Raw genomic sequence first — 18,056 nt, 5'->3', positions numbered from 1 at the left:
CAGGGACCCCTCCCACTGTCCCAGGAGCTCCAGCCCCAGTGTCCAGCCTGGCCTTGGGCACTGCCAGGGATCCAGGGGCAGCCACAGCTGCTCTGGGAATTCCAGCCCAGCCCCTGCCCACCCTGCCAGGGAACAATTCCCAATTCCCAATCTCCCACCCAGCCCTGCCCTCGGGCAGTGGGAGCCATTCCCTGTGTCCTGTCCCTCCATCCTTGTCCCCAGTCCCTCTCCAGCTCTCCTGGAGCCCCTCCAGGCCCTGCAGGGGCTCTGAGCTCTCCCTGGAGCTTCTCCTCTCCAGGGAGCACCCCCAGCTCTCCAGCCTGGCTCCAGCCCTGGATCTCCCCGGATTCCTTTCAGCAGTTCCACACTTCCCTGTGTTTATCCAGCTCATAAAGCCTTAAAACCCCCCAGAAGTCGCAGTTTGGCCCCAGTGACAGCACAGAGCAGCACAGGAGGTGTCCCCTGTCCCTGTGCCTGGTGGGCTGGGAGGCTGCTGGGCCCTTCCTGGCTCTGAGCTCTTGGGAGGAGCCTGGATATTCCCGTTTTGGGGGCTGCAGAGTGAAACTTTTCATTTTTTACCACTGGGGAAGATGAAGCAAAGGATTTTTACCTGAGCGAGTCGTTAGGACACAGGTTTGAGCATCTGATTTCCTGCTGGACTCTGCGCCTCGGTGCCATTTTCTGCTCGCAGATGGAGCTAATGGCCAATGTTCTGCAAAGACATTTTGGTGGTTTTTTTATTCCCCTCTTCTCTCTGACTGATTGCATCCTCAAGGGCTGCTGGTTCAATCTCAGTTCACAGCCTCTCTCCACTTCCTTTAGAGCAGCAGAGAACCTTTCCTCTGCAGAAGTGCCAAAACCTCGAAGTGCCTCGTGCTTCCCCTGCCTGCGACTCTCCTTGCTGCCCTGAGCCATTTCTAAAGGCAGAGATCAGCCTGAACAGCCCAAAATAAATATGATATTATCATATAATATATTAAATAAGTATTTTTTGGGTGAAATAAACCCAAGGAGCAGCAGGAGTGGGTCACAGGAATCATTTTTCCCTTGGTTTAGGTGCTCTCTTGGCGTGGCTGTGGGGGAATGAATGAACAGCAGCTGCCACGGGCACTCAGGTGCTCCAGAGCAGATTTATTTTGAGGGCCTCGTGTTTGGATTGTGCTCTCAAACCTTGGGAAAAGGGGGATGAGGATCCCCTGGGGGTCTTGATGTCAGGACATCCCTGGAGTTTCCAATTTCATGGATCCATGGAGAGGTTGGAGGTGCTGCTCTGAGGAGCCACATCACCGAATCCCGGAATTATTTTGGTTTTTAAAGGAAGGGACTTTAAAACTGATGTTGTTCCATGGGCAGGGACACTTTCCCTGGTGGCTCCCAGCCCCAGTGTCCAGCCTGGGCTGGGACAGCCCCAGGGATCCAGGGGCAGCCCCAGCTGCTGCTGTCCCTGCAGGGAGGTGACGATGGGGCTGCAGCCACCCTTCAGCCCAGGCTCTCACAGGGACAGGGCCTCGTGCTCTCCTTCCCTTCCAAACCCTGCCTGGCACCTCCTCACTCCCACGGCACGGAGCGACCTCCTGGATCTGCAGCCTGAGCAGCTCAGAGGTGCAGATGTGGAGCAGAACCCACAGAAATTCCCTTTGCCCAGGAGAACCCAGAGAAATTCCCTTTGTCCAGGAGAACCCAGAGAAATTCCCTTTGTCCAGGAGAACCCAGAGAAATCCCCTTTGCCCAGGAGAACCCAGAGAAAACCCCTTTGCCCAGGAGAATCCAGAGAAATCCCCTTTGTCCAGGAGAACCCAGAGAAATCCCCTTTGCCCAGGAGAACCCAGAGAAATTCCCTTTGCCCAGGAGAATCCAGAGAAATTCCCTTTGCCCAGGAGAACACAGAGAAATTCCCTTTGCCCAGGAGAATCCAGAGAAATTCCCTTTGCCCAGGAGAACCCAGAGAAATTCCCTTTGCCCAGGTGAATCCAGAGAAATCCCCTTTGCCCAGGAGAACCCAGAGAAATTCCCTTTGCCCAGCGGCTCTGCCCTGACCCCAGAGCAGCACAAAGCTGCAATCGCTTCTCCCATCTCATCCTTGCAGCACCTTCAGCTCCAGGTGAGCCCTGCTGCCCTCAGAGCACAGCTCCAGGATTCCCCACAGCCCTTGGAGCCCGGGAATGTGGAAACAACGGGAATGCCAGGCTCGGGAAGGCTGCATGGCAAATAAAGAGCTAAGAGAGGGTTCCCCAGGAGGAGAGGCTGGGACTGCACCTTCTGCTCCTCCTTTCTTGGAGGATAAAAGCTTCCAAAGGCATTTAGGTGAAAAAATCTCATTTGGGACTGAAAACAGCTCTGAAAGCCCAGCTGGGAGCCAGGGCAGTGGCTCTGAGCAGGGCAGCAGTTTGGGATCTCCATCTCCCAGCACTGCTGCATCCCAAACATCCTCCCAGCACAAGAGCTGGCCAAGGAAATGAGCAGCTCAACCATCCAGGCTCCTGAATCACAGAGAAAACCGGGCCCAGCCGAGGTGAAATCCTCAGCAGGTAACAGCACTGAGTGTGGGAATCCAGGGCATCCCTCTGTCTGCCCTGGCAGGTCTGGGACCCTGGCAGGGGTCAGAACCCCCTGGACAGAGCCCCCAGAGACACTGGCTGTGATCTCTGGCCATGGAAAAGAGTTTTCAATCTTACAGGATGAATTACAAGCTCTGAGTGTTTGATATCAGTAATAATTCTGTGTGGCACGGGTGCAAAAGTAAAATTTTAGGATTCTAGATGAGGGGTCCAAAGGGGACAAGATGGAGGAAATTGGGTGTGCCTTGTCCTTTTTCTCCTTCTTCATGCCCTCCATGTCTCACTGTGGTGTTGGCATTTTTCTGTTGGTTCAGGCTGGGGACACACTGTCCAACGTAGGTGACAGATATTGGCACGTTCTTGTAAATCCAGCCCAGGGAGTTTCTGGTATTTAATGTTTGTCACATCCCACTGAGGGCAGAGCCCCACACGCTGCCCTGCAGGACAGAGCTGGGCAGGGCAGCAGAACATGTGAGAGATAAACAGAATAAACAACGTGGAAACCAGCACAGACCAATTATGGCTTCTGCTTTGGCAGCGGGGCTGAAAGACAGAGACTTTCTACAATCTGGGGATCATCAATAGCTCAGATTCTGACAACTGAGGAGCTGAATCTCTGCAGTGCCCGTTCACCCACTAAGATGGAGGAAAAAGCCCCAAAACTGCCCCATTTCTGTGTGATTTCCCCTGCTGACAGGAAGGAGATGCAAAGGGCCATTGCTGCTGAGCTGAACTGCATCCAGTGCTCCTCAGGGTGAGGGGAAAGAGCTCTTCATGAGCCAAAACCAAAACAAAAGTGAATATGCTCAGGTGCAGCAAGCACAGCATCCTCAAAGCTTCACTCCCCACACCACCGAGAGTGAAATCAGAGATTTTTTTTTAAATTTTTTCTTTCTCAGTAATGCTTTTTGCTCATTTCCTGCCCGGCCTCTTGTGCTCTGAGCAATGAATCAGGATGAATTAACATCAGATTAGGATCACGCCTAAGCAGAACTTTGCTGTCATCTTCCAGGGAATGAAACCAAGGCTTTGTCATGCTGGGCTGACCACGAGGGTGGGAGCAGTCCCAGCCTCTCCTCCTGGGAAACCCTCTCTTAGCTCTTTATTTGCCATGCAGCCTTCCCGAGCCTGGCATTCCCGTTGTTTCCACATTCCCGGGCTCCAAGGGCTGTGGGGAATCCTGGAGCTGTGCTCTGAGGGCAGCAGGGCTCACCTGGAGCTGAAGGTGCTGCAAGGATGAGATGGGAGAAGCGATTGCAGCTTTGTGCTGCTCTGGGGTCAGGGCAGAGCCGCTGGGCAAAGGGGATTTCTCTGGGTTCTCCTGGGCAAAGGGGATTTCTCTGGGTTCTCCTGGGCAAAGGGAATTTCTCTGGATTCTCCTGGGCAAAGGGGATTTCTCTGGGTTCTCCTGGGCAAAGGGGATTTCTCTGGGTTCTCCTGGGCAAAGGGAATTTCTCTGGGTTGTCCTGGGCAAAGGGAATTTCTCTGGGTTGTCCTGGGCAAAGGGAATTTCTCTGGGTTCTCCTGGGCAAAGGGAATTTCTCTGTGTTCTCCTGGGCAAAGGGGATTTCTCTGGATTCTCCTGGGCAAAGGGAATTTCTCTGGGTTCTCCTGGACAAAGGGAATTTCTCTGGGTTCTGCTCCACATCTGCACCTCTGAGCTGCTCAGGCTGCAGATCCAGGAGGTCGCTCCGTGCCGTGGGAGTGAGGAGGTGCCAGGCAGGGTTTGGAAGGGAAGGAGAGCACGAGGCCCTGTCCCTGTGAGAGCCTGGGCTGAAGGGTGGCTGCAGCCCCATCGTCACCTCCCTGCAGGGACAGCAGCAGCTGGGGCTGCCCCTGGATCCCTGGGGCTGTCCCAGGCCAGGCTGGACACTGGGGCTGGGAGCCACCAGCCCCCAGGACACTCAGAGGAGCTCCCAGGAGCTGCCACCCTGCCCTGGCTCGGAGACAGTGAGTGGAATTTTTGGGAATTCACACCTGTGGCTGGGATATGAATTTTTAACTCCAGCCTAGAGGTGGGAGCTGCCCTGATAAAAGAGGTTCCAAAGCTGCTTCATCTCCAGTGCCTGCACTGCTCCCTTTTTGTTATTTTTTCCCATTTTAACCTAATATTCTTTGTTCCCAGCCCAGGAGGGGCCGATGCCTCCCAGTTAAGCTGGAGCTGAGCAGCAGGAGCCTGGCTGTGGCTGTGGCTGAACCAGGCTGGAGCTTCACTTGTCACAGAAATGCAGAAGGAAATATTGGGATGTTTGTCCATCAGCAAGGCCAGCAGTCTTTTCCATGTGTTATTGTGGCTGGGGAGGCCTCAGCAGCCAGGGAGAGATGGGACAGAAATTCCTGCTGCAGGCAGGGCAGCTCCCGCTGTGTGCTTCTGAAGTGTCATCCTGATTTAGTTTTGTTTTTTAAAAATGTTGGTGTTAAAATGAAAATTCCCTTGTGATAAAAGCCTCTTCTGGCACTGAGCTCTCCCAGGCTCTCCACAGCCAGGTGGCAGCGAGGGCTTGGTGATCATGGAATGGTTCAGGATCTTCATCCCATCCCATCCCATCCCATCCCATCCCATCCCGGGCATGGACAGAGGGCAGCAGGGGGTGTTGCCCAGAGGAATTTTTGGCATTTTCACTGCTCTGTCCACAGATTTCAGTCCCGAACTTCCATCCCCTCCCAGGCTGGGAGCCCTGATGTGGCTGCTCCTGGTGGGCAGGGCAGCCCAGTCCTGAATTCCCCTCCAGATTTCCAGGAAAACATGGATATTTTCAGAAAATATTATCAATACTTTTCCTGGAAAATATTTTCTAGGGAAAACGTAGACATTCCAGATCCTGCTGCGGCTGGGGAGGCCTGGCGAGGTCACAGGGCTCTGGGGGCAGCAAATCCTGGGAGCACTCTGAAAATGCCTCATTGCCCTTGCAAAAGGTCCAGAAGGTGCAGAATGGAGCACAGCTCCTCAGGCTGCTGGGATTTGTGTCCCACAGAGGGGATTTCGTCAGCTTGGAACACTCGTGATGAAAAATCAGTTTATTTGTGGTGTCAGGGCCTGGTTCTGTGCAGGGTTTGGAGTGTGACAGGGGAGCGATTGTGATTTGGGGGTTGGTTGGGTTTTGGGAATGGGGAATTGTTCCCTGGCAGGGTGGGGAGGGGTTGGGATGGAATTCCCAGAGCAGCTGGGGCTGCTCCATCCCTGGAAGTGAGGCAAAACTCAAACCATAGGCTCGGGAAGCACAGAATTATGGAATTATGGCTGGAAGGGCCCTTAAATCCCATCCAGTGTCCATGGCAGGGACCCCTCCCAGTGTCCCAGGTGTCCCGTTGTCCAGCCTGGCTTTGGGCTCTCCAGGGATCCAGGGGCAGCTCCTCTGTGCCTGGGTGATGCTGGGAGGCTCCTTTTGACCTCGTGAGATCCCTGGGAAAATCCCAGAACTTCCCAGATCCTCCCCGTTCCCAGCTGTGCCCAAGGAAGATTTTGTTGGTGACAAGCCTGGCTTAAAGTGTCCCCAAACGGAGCTGGGACCCCTCTGCCAGCCCAGGGAGGGACCTGTGGCAGCCTGGGGGAGCAGAGCCCGCTCTGGATCTCTTTTTGGGCTTTGGGGAAATGCCAAAAATCCTGGCAGGCCCTCGGGAGCCCCCTGGCCCCAGCCCCAGCCCGATTCCTGCTGAGGAACCAGAGCAGCTCTGCTGAGCCTTCCACCTGCAAAGGAAGATTTTCCTGCTCTGTGGGAAGTCACACTGGTGCAAAAAATAAAACTGGTTTGAGATCCTGTCGCGTGCAGGGCGCCTGCAAATATCTGAGTTGAATATTTTAAATTTTTCTCTAATTAAAGGGGTCATTTGGGGATTGTTCCACTGGGCAGGGCTCCCCCTCCATAGATCCTCGCCCTCTGGGTGATGCTGGCACATCTTGGTCTCTTCAATCTCTGCTTTTCTTCTCCACAAAATTGATGGAATTTGACTTCTTTCCCCTGTGCAGACAGATCCCTCTGCCCGTGTGGATGATGTGTTGGAAGGGGCCACGGCCCCAGCTGTTAATTTGGTTAATTAACTTGGGTAATTGAGCCACTGAGTTGCTTCCTAAGGGGTTTTTCTACCCTTGTAGAGAAATAAAATTGTGAGTCCAAGGCAGAGCCACCTCCTGGTGGGCTGTGCCTGAAATTCCCTGATCTGGGTGTTGGAGACCCTTGAATTCCTTGCACTCCCACTCAGGGAACACCTCCTGGTGTCCAGCCTGGGATCCCTGCTGCACTTCAGGGCTGTGCCACCCTGACAAACCCTAAAGGGGATTTTTCCCTTCCTGTGGTGTCCCTCAGGGTGGGTTTGAAGGCCAGGGTGATTCCTCCTGTGGTTTTCACTCAGAATGAATCCCCACGCTGGGAATGTGAGTGAAAGACCAGCCTGGGTCAGGGTGGCTTCGTGTGGTGGAAAAGCTTCTCCTCCAGCCTGAGCTTCCAAAGAAAGGCTCAGCAGACTCTTGTTTGGTCTCAAGGCAGTTTATTGCAAGTTATCTAAAAGATTTTCTCCTTGGGCTGCTGTGGTTTGCTCACAGCTCAGGCAGAGGCACATACACACCCTGACATCCTCTCTGACCCCGACTGCTTCTTCTCTCCCACCCAGGGCTGCTGCTGTCTTTTATATGGTACATTACGTGTGACATGGTTACAGTTTCCCCCAATACATATTCCCTATATTAAATGGTGCTTTTCTATCTTTTATATGGGACATTACGTGTGACATGGTTACAGTTTTTCCCAATGCCTATTACCTATATTAAATGGTGCTTTTCTATCTTTTATATGTACATTACGTGTTACATGTTCACAGTTTTTCCCAATGCCTATTACCTATATTAAATGGTGCTTTTCTATCTTTTATATGGTACATTACATGTTACATGTTTACAGTTTTTCCCAATGCCTATTACCTATATTAAATTGTGCTTTTCTACTCTAAACCAACCTGTGAGTGCCAACATCACCAAGAACATGGAGGTGAGGAAGGAGAAAGAGGGAGGACAGGGCAGGCCCAGATCCCAAATCCATCTTAAAACTTCTGACCCCCATGTACAAAACCAAAACCCCCCTGTACAGCACTCAGAAATTCTTCCCTTTACTTTGTGACTACTTCTACTCTAATATCTAAACTTTTGTGACTCCTTGTTCTTCCTGCAAGGTTGGTAAATCATTCCATAGCTCAAACCCAAAATCACAGCTGTTTCCAGCTGTGCCAGGGGCTCAAATGCTTCTGACCTGGGCCCGGAACATCCAAAAATGTCTGAGGGACATTTGGAGTTCCCACACCCATCCCTGGGAATGTCCAACAAACACCTGGGTGTGACACCTGGGGACGTGGTTTGGTGGTGGCCATGGTGGTGCTGGTTTGTGGTTGGGCTGGATGGTCCTGGAGGGCTTTTCCATCCATAATGATGCCACAAATCTGATTTTCCTCTCTGGATTTCCACTCTGTGCTCTCTCCACCCATCTAGGATCATTCTCCTTGGGGAATTTATCTGGGATTTGACAGAAATGTCCAACCATAATGGTGCCATAAATCTGATTTTCCTCTCTGGATTTCCACTCTGTGCTCTCTCCACCATCTAGACCGTTCTCCTTGTCCTCATTGGGAATTTATCTGTGATTTGATTGAAATGTCCAACACCAGAACCTTAGTGGGGCCAGACATGGAAAGATGGAAAGTTCCCTTTATTTGTTGGATATTTTGCATCACAGCAAATGTTGGGTTTTATTTTATTGCACTATTTCATGTTCAGCTCCTGGTCACTTTGTGACCCATGGAAATCCTGAGATTTCCCAAAACTCACCCTTTCAAGCCTGACTTTATCTCCCTGGTGGCCATGCCATTGATTCTTCCTGCCTCCCCAATTCCACCATCATTCCTGAAGTGTCTTTTTCTTTTTTTTTCTTGTTTCTTACAGACCATTTCTACAATTTATCAAGACCATTTTGACTCCTAATCCTGGCCTCTGAAGCACCTGCAGCCTGTCCCAGCCTGATATCTGCAGCAATTTTAGTAAGAAAAATCTTATTTTCTATCCTTCAAATGCATTTTAAAGGTACCAACCCATGCTGGAGCTCCCATTTTCCCTTTGGCATTGTGGAATTGGATTTGATGATCCTAGTGGGTCCCTTCCATCTCAGGATATCCTGGGAGCACTCTGAAAATGCCTCATTTTCCTTGCAAAAGGTCCAGAAGGTGCAAAATGGAACACAGCTCCTCAGGCTGCTGGGATTTGTGTCCCATGGAGGAGATTTTGTCAGCTTGGAACGTTTGTGATGAAAAATCAGTTTATTTGTGGTGTCAGGGCCTGGTTCTGTGCAGGGTTTGGAGTGTGACAGGGGTGCGATTGTGATTTGGGGGTTGGTTGGGTTTTGGGAATTGGGAATTGTTCCCTGGCAGGGTGGGCAGGGGCTGGGCTGGAATTCCCAGAGCAGCTGTGGCTGCCCCTGGATCCCTGGCAGTGCCCAAGGCCAGGCTGGACACTGGGGCTGGAGCTCCTGGGACAGTGGGAGGGGTCCCTGGGGTGGAACGAGCTGGGATTGAAGATCCCCTCCCACCCAAACCACTCTGGGATTCAGATTCCTGAGCCAAGGATAAAAACTCGGACCAAAAACCATTGCACCAGAGGGATAAAGGAAAGGAAATAATGATTTCCTGGATGGTTCCAGGTGCCCCCAGTGCTGTTCCCCACTGGAAAATGCAGGGGGTTTGTACCTGGCAAGGCTTGTGGAGAGGTTTGGGCTCTCCCAGGTGCCCAGAGCAGCTGTGGCTGCCCCTGGATCCCTGGCAGTGCCCAAGGCTGGAGCAGCTGAAGGCATCCCTGGGCTGGAAGTGGATGGGTTTTCATTTCCCTTCCAACCCAAACCATTCTTAGCAAATCAGAAATTCAGGTTTTCTCCTGGGGAGTTTTGCCTTTTCCTTCACTCCCCACCTGCCACGGGGCCCTCGGAGCTGCCCTTTGCCAACCTTCATTCCCCAAGGAGAGTTTGGGGCCGACACCCCGAGGGCAGAAATGCAAACAGGGTTTACTTCATGGATTTAAAGCAGCTCTGCGTGTCCAGTGGATGCTCCAAATCCTTGGGATTTTGCCTTCTTTCCAACACTGCATGATTGTACTTGTGTCTATGCAGGTTCATTTTGGTGGAGATGGTAAGAATTCTGGGATTTGTGACTTTCTGAGGAATAAAAGCTTTATTATAGACCAGATTTATGTTTATAATACAAAGGGGCAGAGCCACAGGCTGCCCACAGGGATAAAATCCAGTGGGCAGCCACTGCTGGTGTCCCTGTGACTGTCAGGGCTTAGCAAATAAGAAATAAAAACAAACCCAGAGCCCCAAAGGTGATCAAGTGCAAATAGAATGAATTAATTTGTTTTTCCCTCAGGAGGAGTCTAAATCCAGGCTTTGCTGTTGTGTTTGTCAGAGCATTTTTGATTTTAGGCTTTCCCTGTGCCATCCACTGCTTCTGGAAGTTTAAATTGAAACAAACAGAAAAATTACTGCTTGTTTTTCACCTCACACTTCCTAGAAATGATCATGGATTAGTCTTTTCAGCACCTCTGAAATGCTATGCCCATATTCCGGGGGAAACTGAGGCAGCAGAGTTTGGCTCTGGGGTGAGCTCCAGTGGGAAATGCCAATTCCCCGTGACCTGCCTTCCCCAAAGTCACAAGAAACTGAGAGGAAACAAAGTTCTGGGAGCAAAGCCTTGCAGCTTGATATTTTCAAGGGCTTTAACGACATAAAACTGATTTACTTTGAGGGGAAAAGCTTTAAATATCCCTGCAGAGAGCACATAATGTGCATGGTTTTGCATTTATTCCCTGAATTTCGGTGGATGGATGAAACCTCTCCCAGCCATAATGGAATTGTACTGGGATGTGCTCTCATCAGGGTGGTGTTAAAAGCAGGTGCACAAAGGGAATTCTAGAGAGAGAGGGGAAAAAAACCCCTTGTGGTACCAGTGAATGATTCTTAGCCCTGCAATAAACCTAATCAGGTTAATTAGGATTAATTTGGCCACCTGGCTTGTATTTGTGTGGAATAAAAAACAGAACTAAGGAGTTTTGTTGAAAAGCTCTGTGAGTTTTAGGGATATTTTCGAGTTCTTTCACCTGGGCAGTGTAAAAATCTCTGCCTGGTTGGGCTTTTAGGGAGAATTATGCACCCAGCATTTAGAGCCATTAATTCTCCATCTTCTCTTGCATCTTTCATTGTCAGTAAATCCATCTCCTGTCCCCATTCCCATGTGGAGGTGACCCAGCTCTCCCTGGGTGTCTTCAAATACATTTTTTTGGGTTTGATTTTTTTGAGAATTGTACAAATCTCCTCTGTGGACGCAGAGGTGTTCTGCTCCTGCTCTGCAGCCCCATCCCACACAAGGCATTTTCCCTCAGTCCCAAACCTCCTGGGATTTTCCACTGTGAGCTTCACCCAGAGCTGCCTCTATTCCCACTTGCTCATGTCCCTGGCTTTTCTCCTCACTTTTTGACCTGGTTTGAATGGCCAGGTGTCTGCTGAGGAAGGCAGGAGCCTCCCCTGAAATGGAAAATGCAAACCCCCTCCCTCTGAATTGTTATAAATTTAAAATTAAGGGGCTCTCAGACAAAGATATGGGAATAGGAATAACAGTTCTTTATTAGGGAAATTAAAAATACCAATGCAATGGTGCAACCAAAGCCGTGCCAGGGTCAGAGCAGCCCTGTCCCCTGTGGGTCAGGGAGTGGCTCAGCCCCATCCCAGGGGGGCTCAGCCCTCCTGCAGTGCCAGCTGTGCTTCTGCTGGAGCAGGATCTGCACAAGGGGGGAGTTTTCCTTGGAGCTCCAGGGCTGGGGGAGATGGGCCTGGGCTCCTCTGGGAATGCAGGGGAAGGAAGCTGCTCCTTGGGAATGCAGGGGGAAGGAAGCTGCTCCTCTGGGAATGCAGGGGGAAGGAAGCTGCTCCTCTGGGAATGCAGGGGAAGGAAGCTGCTCCCCTGGGAATGCAGGGGAAGGAAGCTGCTCCTCTGGGAATGCAGGGGGAAGGAAGCTGCTCCTCTGGGAATGCAGGGGGAAGGAAGCTGCTCCTCTGGGAATGCAGGGGAAGGAAGCTGCTCCTCTGGGAATACAGGGGGCAGAGGCTGCTGTGCTGTTCCCAGGTCAGATTGGATCCAGGTAGGAATGCTTGGCTCCTCCCCTGGGCGCAGCATCTCCCCATGGATGATGGAATTTTCTCAGCCATGCAGGGACACTCAGTGGCCATGGACAGCAGAGATCTCCTGGAGGGAGGATTGGCTGTGGGAGAGAGAAAGAAAAGTGCCCAAAGAGCAGCAGAGCCCTGCCCCAGCTCTGACAGACGGTACAGAGCACACACCCGGCGACATCTTCCAGCCTAAGACCCTTCTTTGCTTCATCTTGCCCTGGCTGTTCTCCATCCCTGGAAAAGCTGCTGGGATTTCCACCAAACAGATCCTTGCACGTGTGCCTGCCCCGATGGATCCATGAGGAGTGAGGGCTACACAGCAGGAGCTGCCACAGGAGTAAATTTTCCATCAGCATCAGCCCCTCCACTCCCATTTTGGATTTAATTCCTTGCAGGGCTTCAGTCAGATCATGGAGGTGGCTTTGGGTTCTGCCAGGCTGAAGGAGCAGCGGGCTTTGCCCGGGGAAGATTGGGGATGAGGGGCCAGGGGTGCTGACAGAGCCTGGTCTTCCTCATATTCCAGACTCACAGGCTTCTCTTTGCCCTTTGGTTTTCATTGTTAAAAGATCCCAAGTATTGGAAATCTCTTCCAAATCATCAAATTTAAACTTTGGTTGAATCCCAGTGAACCATGTTGGTAGGACCATCGTCTCGTTATTTGAGCACCTGCAGGGATGGGCACTCCAAACCCCCCTGGGCAGTTCCAAGGCCTGACCCCCTTTCCATGGGGAAATTCCTGCTGCTGCCACCCTGAGCCTGCCCTGGCCCAGCCTGAGGCCGTTCCCTCTCCTCCTGTCCCTGTTCCTGGAGCAGAGCCCGACCCCCCGGCTGTCCCCTCCTGGCAGGAGCTGTGCAGAGCCACAAGGTCCCCCTGAGCCTCCTTTTCTCCAGGCTGAGCCCCTTCCCAGCTCCCTCAGGGATTCTCCAGCCCCTTCCCAGCTCCCTCAGGGATTCTCCAGCCCCTTCCCAGCTCCCTCAGCCTCTCCTGAGGCTCCAGCCCCTTCCCATCTCCATTCCCTGCCCTGGACATGCTCCAGTCCCTCAGTGTCCGTGTCCTGAGGGGCCCAGGACTGGTCTCAGCACTCAAAGTGGGACCTCCCCAGTGCCAGCTCAGGGGGAGTTCAGGTTTTGATTCAGCTTTTCTTGTCATACTTGGCTTCAACACCATGAAGCTCTGGCGTTTTGTATCCTTCACATCTGACCTTGGTGGGACTCAGCCCTGTCCTCGCCCACCCCAAAAGGGCACAAGGAGGTGCAGGGTGGGCACAGCCAGCCAGGGCAGGGCAGGCTGGAGCTCAGGGAAAGGTTCTTCCCCCAGAGGTGCTGGCACTGCCCAGGCTGCCCAGGGAATGGGCACGGCCCCGAGGCTGCCAGAGCCCCAGGGATGCCCAGGGTGGGGTTGGTGGGGGTCTGGGCAGGGTTTGGGGTTGGGCTGGGTGATCCTGGTGGGTCCCTTCAGCTCAGGACATTCTGTGATCCTGTGACTTTGCTTTGCCACCCCTCCCTGGTGCAGAAGGTTGTGCTGGCAGTGCCAGATCAGAAGCTGTCCCCAGATCCCTGCTGGTCCCACAGGGACAGTGGCACCTCCTTGTCAGTGGCTTCTCAAATCAAGACTTTGCAGCAGAGCTTGTTTCAGCCCCAGGGTTGGCTCTCAGAACCCAAAACCCTTCCCCAAAGTCACAAAGAGCATGTTCTGCTCACTTTTTAGTGGGAAATGTTGTCACTTCCAAAATCTGCTTTGAATCATCGCTTTACACCCCTCTCTCCAAACCCTGGCATCTTACTACGCTGGCAGGGAGGTGTTAAGACCAATTTTGTGCTTCGTCCTGGTTTTTTTTCAGTGTTTTCTCTCAGTTTGGTGCTGTGCAGGAGTCCTGGGGAGGGTGTGAAGTGTGTGTCCCTCAGGAGTGTCTGACTGCTCTGGCATCAGCCCGTACCAGCACGCAGGGGATGTTTTTGAACGAGGTACCACGCACTATTTTAAGCAGCTTCTAAAAATAAATCCCTGCCCAAGCTGCTGTTGTGGTAGCAATGTTTTATCTCTTAATCGGGGCTGTTTGCTGAGGGTGATTCATAGAAAGGAACTGAGCTTTCCAAGTTTTACCCTGAGGTGAAACAGCCGAGGTGATTTGCTGATTGTGACTGAGGCCTGCACAGTCAGGAGGAGTTTTTGGATTTTCTCCACATTTGGTGTTCTTTTTTTTTTTTGGGTTTTTTTTTTTTGGTTTTCCCCTAAGGCTGAAATGTCACATTAAACACTGGACAAGCTCTTTCTCCTGGAGGTGTGTGGGAGGTGGCAGAGCACATTCAGAGCAGGGACAGTGACCCACAGAGCTGGGGATGTCACATCCAATGAGAGATAATGGCTGAGGGAAGGAATGAGGAATTCCTCGGGGAATTTGATGGAGATAAAAAACTTGAGTGTGCTCAGAGCTATGGGGGAGAGAGCCAGAGGTGGCGGAAGGCATTTCATGGCTATCTAAGGAGCAGGAGATGAGTCAGCCTTCCCACTCTGTCACCTAATTCCTCCTGAGCCCTGTCCAGTCCTGGGCCCCTCACTGCAAACAGGACCTGGAGGGGCTGGGAATTCCAGGGCAGGGAAGGGAGCTGGGAAGGGGCTGGAGCCCCAGGAGGGGCTGAGGGGGCTGGGAAGGGGCTGGAGAATCCCTGAGGGAGCTGGGAAGGGGCTCAGCCTGGAGAAAAGGAGGCTCAGGGGGACCTTGTGGCTCTGCACAGCTCCTGACAGGAGGGAACAGCCGGGGGGTCGGGCTCTGCTCCAGGAACAGGGACAGGAGGAGAGGGAACGGCCCCAGGCTGGGCCAGGGCAGGCTCAGGGTGGCAGCAGCAGGAATTTCCCCATGGAAAGGGGGTCAGGCCTTGGAACTGCCCAGGGGGGTTTGGAGTGCCCATCCCTGCAGGTGCTCAAAAAACCTGTGGATGTGGCACTCAGTGGTGGCCATGGTGGTGCTGGGCTGGTGGTTGGACTTAAAGGTCTTAAAGGTCTTTTCCAACCTTAATAATTCCCCAGTTGCAAGATTCTTTTTGTTTGAGGAGCTGCCACACCCAGGAGCACCCTCGTTCTCTGCTGTGCAGCTCATGGCTTCTGCCGAAAATCTGGGAGAAGCAGAACCTGAGCTGAGAGGTTCCCAAAATCAGAAATGCTTGGGAAAGGCTCCGTGTGTGTGTCCCTGAAAGCAGAGAAATCAGGATCCCTCCAGGGATGCAATGAGCCTGGGAGAAGCTCCTTTAAGGGTTTGGGTGCTCGGGTTGGATTTCTGAGTCCAAATTTGAACAGCCCTTTAAGCCTTTAATGTTAATTAACCATGAGCTGCTCCTGTTTCAAAGGAGCACAATCCACTGGCACCTCAGGCCCTGTCTCCAAGGAATTCCTGGATGTGGCACTCGGAGCTCCGGGCTGGGGACAAGGTTGGATCAGCTGGGACTCGATGTCCTTGGAGCTCTTTTCCCACCTCATTTCTGGGATGCTGAGCTCCAGAATCCCAAAGGCTTTTCCCAGAAGGGAATATCCATCAATCCAGCCCCAGCAGCAGAGGTGTCCCTGCCCAGCCCTGTCTGGCAGGGAACATTTCCTGTTCCCCCCCAGCTCCAACCCCTCACCCCAACAACAGAAAAGGAGCTCTGGAAGTTCTTAAAATCCCATTCTTGGATATTGGGGAAAAATTTCCCCATGGAAAGGGGGGTCAGGGCTTGGCAGGGGCTGCCCAGGGAGGTTTGGAGTGCCCATCCCTGGAGGTGTCCAAGGCAGGCCTGGACACTGGTCTGGGTGATAAGGTGGGGATCAGGCACAGGCTGGGCTTGATGATCCTGGAGCTCTTTTCCAACCAAAAAGATTCTCTGATCCCACCCCCTGGGAGGGAACAGCTTCCTTGCTGTAGCTCCCAGCTCCCAGATTTGTTCTTTTTGATGGTAAGAACAAATCTTCATTGCTGGGTGCCATGGTCACCCCTGCCTGGCAGCCACGAGCAGCTCCCAAAATGAGCTCTGGCCTCTTGTCCAGCCCCAGATGTTCCTCTCCAGGTGCTGGAGCTGATTTAGGGCTGGGTGTGAAATAAGGAGAAGGAACCGAAAGAGCTGAAGGGAGCAGGGGTGTCTCAGGTTCCCTGAGCTGAGCAAATCCCAGCGGTGGTGGGGCTTGGGAGTGACAGGATCCCAGGGCTGCTCTGTGTGAAAGGCCAAAACCTCCAAAGCTGTGATCTCCAGCGGGACAGCAACGGGAACAAATAATCCCCACGCTGGGGCACTGCTGGCATTGCTCTTCCCAGAGGTTTGGAGGCTTGGCCTCCTTTGGACTGCCAGGAAACGCTTCTGCAGGACCCCAGCTTTCAGCCCCCATATGGGAATGGTGCACTTCTATTTTTATGGGGCTGTTTAGGATTTGCTGGTGTTGGATTTGGGATCCTGGGGTAACACTGCTCTGTAAATGTGCCAAGTTTTGAAGTGGGAGCAGCTCTGGTAGGCAGGAGGTGACCAGGGGGTGCCACCATGGGTCTGACAGGCTCAGGTGATCAGAGAACACCTGCAGGGTGTTCACATGGATAATCTGGGATCCAGGAAAGTGTAGGGTCACCTTTGCTCCACCCAGGTCCTCTTTACTGCACCCACAAAAGGTTCTCATGTGCTGCCAGTGGTGGGTCGAGTGCTCACCAAAGAGGTTGTGCTGGGCTCGTTCCTCTTCCAGGAACCATCCAGGGTGTCCTGTGCCCTCACCTGGGCAAAGGGAACCTGCCCTGTGCCCTCACTGGTGTCCCCAAGCAAAGGGAACCTGCCCTGTGTCCTCACTGGTGCCCTGGGAAACGGGAACCAGAAGCTGAGCCAGAGCTGTGGCCCAGTGTCCCGGGGATGTTGTACCAAACTCTGAAGTTGCACATGAGGCTTTTTGTGGGAACTCAGGGCTTTTCTCCTCCTCTGGAGCTGCTGGGGGGCAGATTTAGGGCAGAGTTTTTGTTCTTCATGAGGAGGCAGCGCAGACTGGAGGCAGTAGTGCCACTCTGTGTGCCCCAGCTCACACAACCACAGCATGTCCTGAGCAGGGAGGGATCACCAGGACCACCCAGCCCAACTCCTGTCCCCACCCAGGACACCCCAACAAGCCCACCCTGAGCACACCAGAGATGGCCACAAGTCATGGAGACGTGCCCACCTCACTGCAGAACTGCTGGAACCCTGGCTGCAGAGAATTGGAGACTCTGTGCTGCCAGGCACTGACCCCCAGGAGAACTCTGCACTGACCTGAGGCCGTGGAGAGGCTTCCAAAAGGGAATGGCAGAACTGGGATTGTGGGGGTGGAGTTTGAACAGAAATGTGTGATATCACAGGGTGGGAAACTCGGAGTTTGGGGTTTTAGAATGTGGTAATATATATAAACCAAGATGGAGGTTTTGGGGCAGAGGCTGAGCCTCCTCCTTCTCCTTCTCCTTCTCCTTCTCCTTCTCCTTCTCCTTCTCCTTCTCCTTCTCCTTCTCCTTCTCCTTCTCCTTCTCCTTCTCCTTCTCCTTCTCCTTCTCCTTCTCCTTCTCCTTCTCCTTCTCCTTCTCCTTCTCCTTCTCCTTCTCCTTCTCCTTCTCCTTCTCCTTCTCCTTCTCCTTCTTCTCCTTCTCCTCCATGGGTTTGGGTGGTTTTGTGTAATTGGATAAAAAGCCCTCATTGTGGGCATGGGTGGTTGGTTATAGGGTTAAAAGTAAAAATAATTTAGGTGTCATTTCTTGATTGGACAGTTTCTCCTTAAAAGGCCTTGTAGAGAGAGATGGGGCTCCATTTCCAGTGTGTCAGAGTGAAGGGCTGCAGAACTCAGGGTTGGTGGGACTGTGACAGAGATAAGAACTAACAAACACCTGAGTCCCAATAAGAAACACATCTCACGCATTTAATCCATAACAACAACAACAAAAAAATATGGTTAAAATTCAACACAGAACAACAGGAAAACCATCAAAGGGCTGGAAACTCTTGTGGTGATGCTCAGAAACCTGTGTCAGGATCCTCGGGGTGTCAGAGGGTGTTGGTCTGGATGCTGCCACCTCCTCCCCTGGTGGGGTGAAGGTGACTTTCAGGGGTGACAGCAGACCCAGAACCTCTCCTCTGAGCTTCCTGGGGTGAAGGTGACTTTCAGGGGTGGCAGCAGCCTCAGGATCTCTCCTCTGAGCCTCCCGGGGTGCCCCAGCCTGCAGCAGGTGGGCAGAGATGCTCCTGGAGAGGTGAGGAGGTGGGAGGAAACCGTCACTGCCTGTTTACTCTGTGAATGGAAAAAAAGAGAGTCTTATCATGATCAGAGCAGGCAAAACAGGAC

The 18,056-nt window shown here is 52.6% G+C and overlaps 1 protein-coding gene across 4 annotated transcripts in view; it reads left to right on the top strand.

Moving 5' to 3' along the window:
• Positions 1-18,056, top strand: part of HIVEP3 (HIVEP zinc finger 3) — a 292,362-nt gene that overhangs the window by 182,093 nt on the left and 92,213 nt on the right. For all 4 annotated transcript variants that reach the window (XM_021528378.3, XM_021528379.3, XM_077788482.1 and 1 more), the window contains exon 4: positions 8,485-8,579. The gene's annotated coding sequence lies outside the window, so the exon portion shown is untranslated. The remainder of the gene's footprint in view (positions 1-8,484; positions 8,580-18,056) is intronic.

The sequence above is a fragment of the Lonchura striata genome, chromosome 26 (genome assembly GCF_046129695.1).
Source record: "Lonchura striata isolate bLonStr1 chromosome 26, bLonStr1.mat, whole genome shotgun sequence".
Taxonomy (NCBI): domain Eukaryota; kingdom Metazoa; phylum Chordata; class Aves; order Passeriformes; family Estrildidae; genus Lonchura; species Lonchura striata.
The sequence above is the reverse complement of the archived record's forward strand: the minus strand, read 5'-3'. Positions and strand labels throughout refer to the sequence as shown.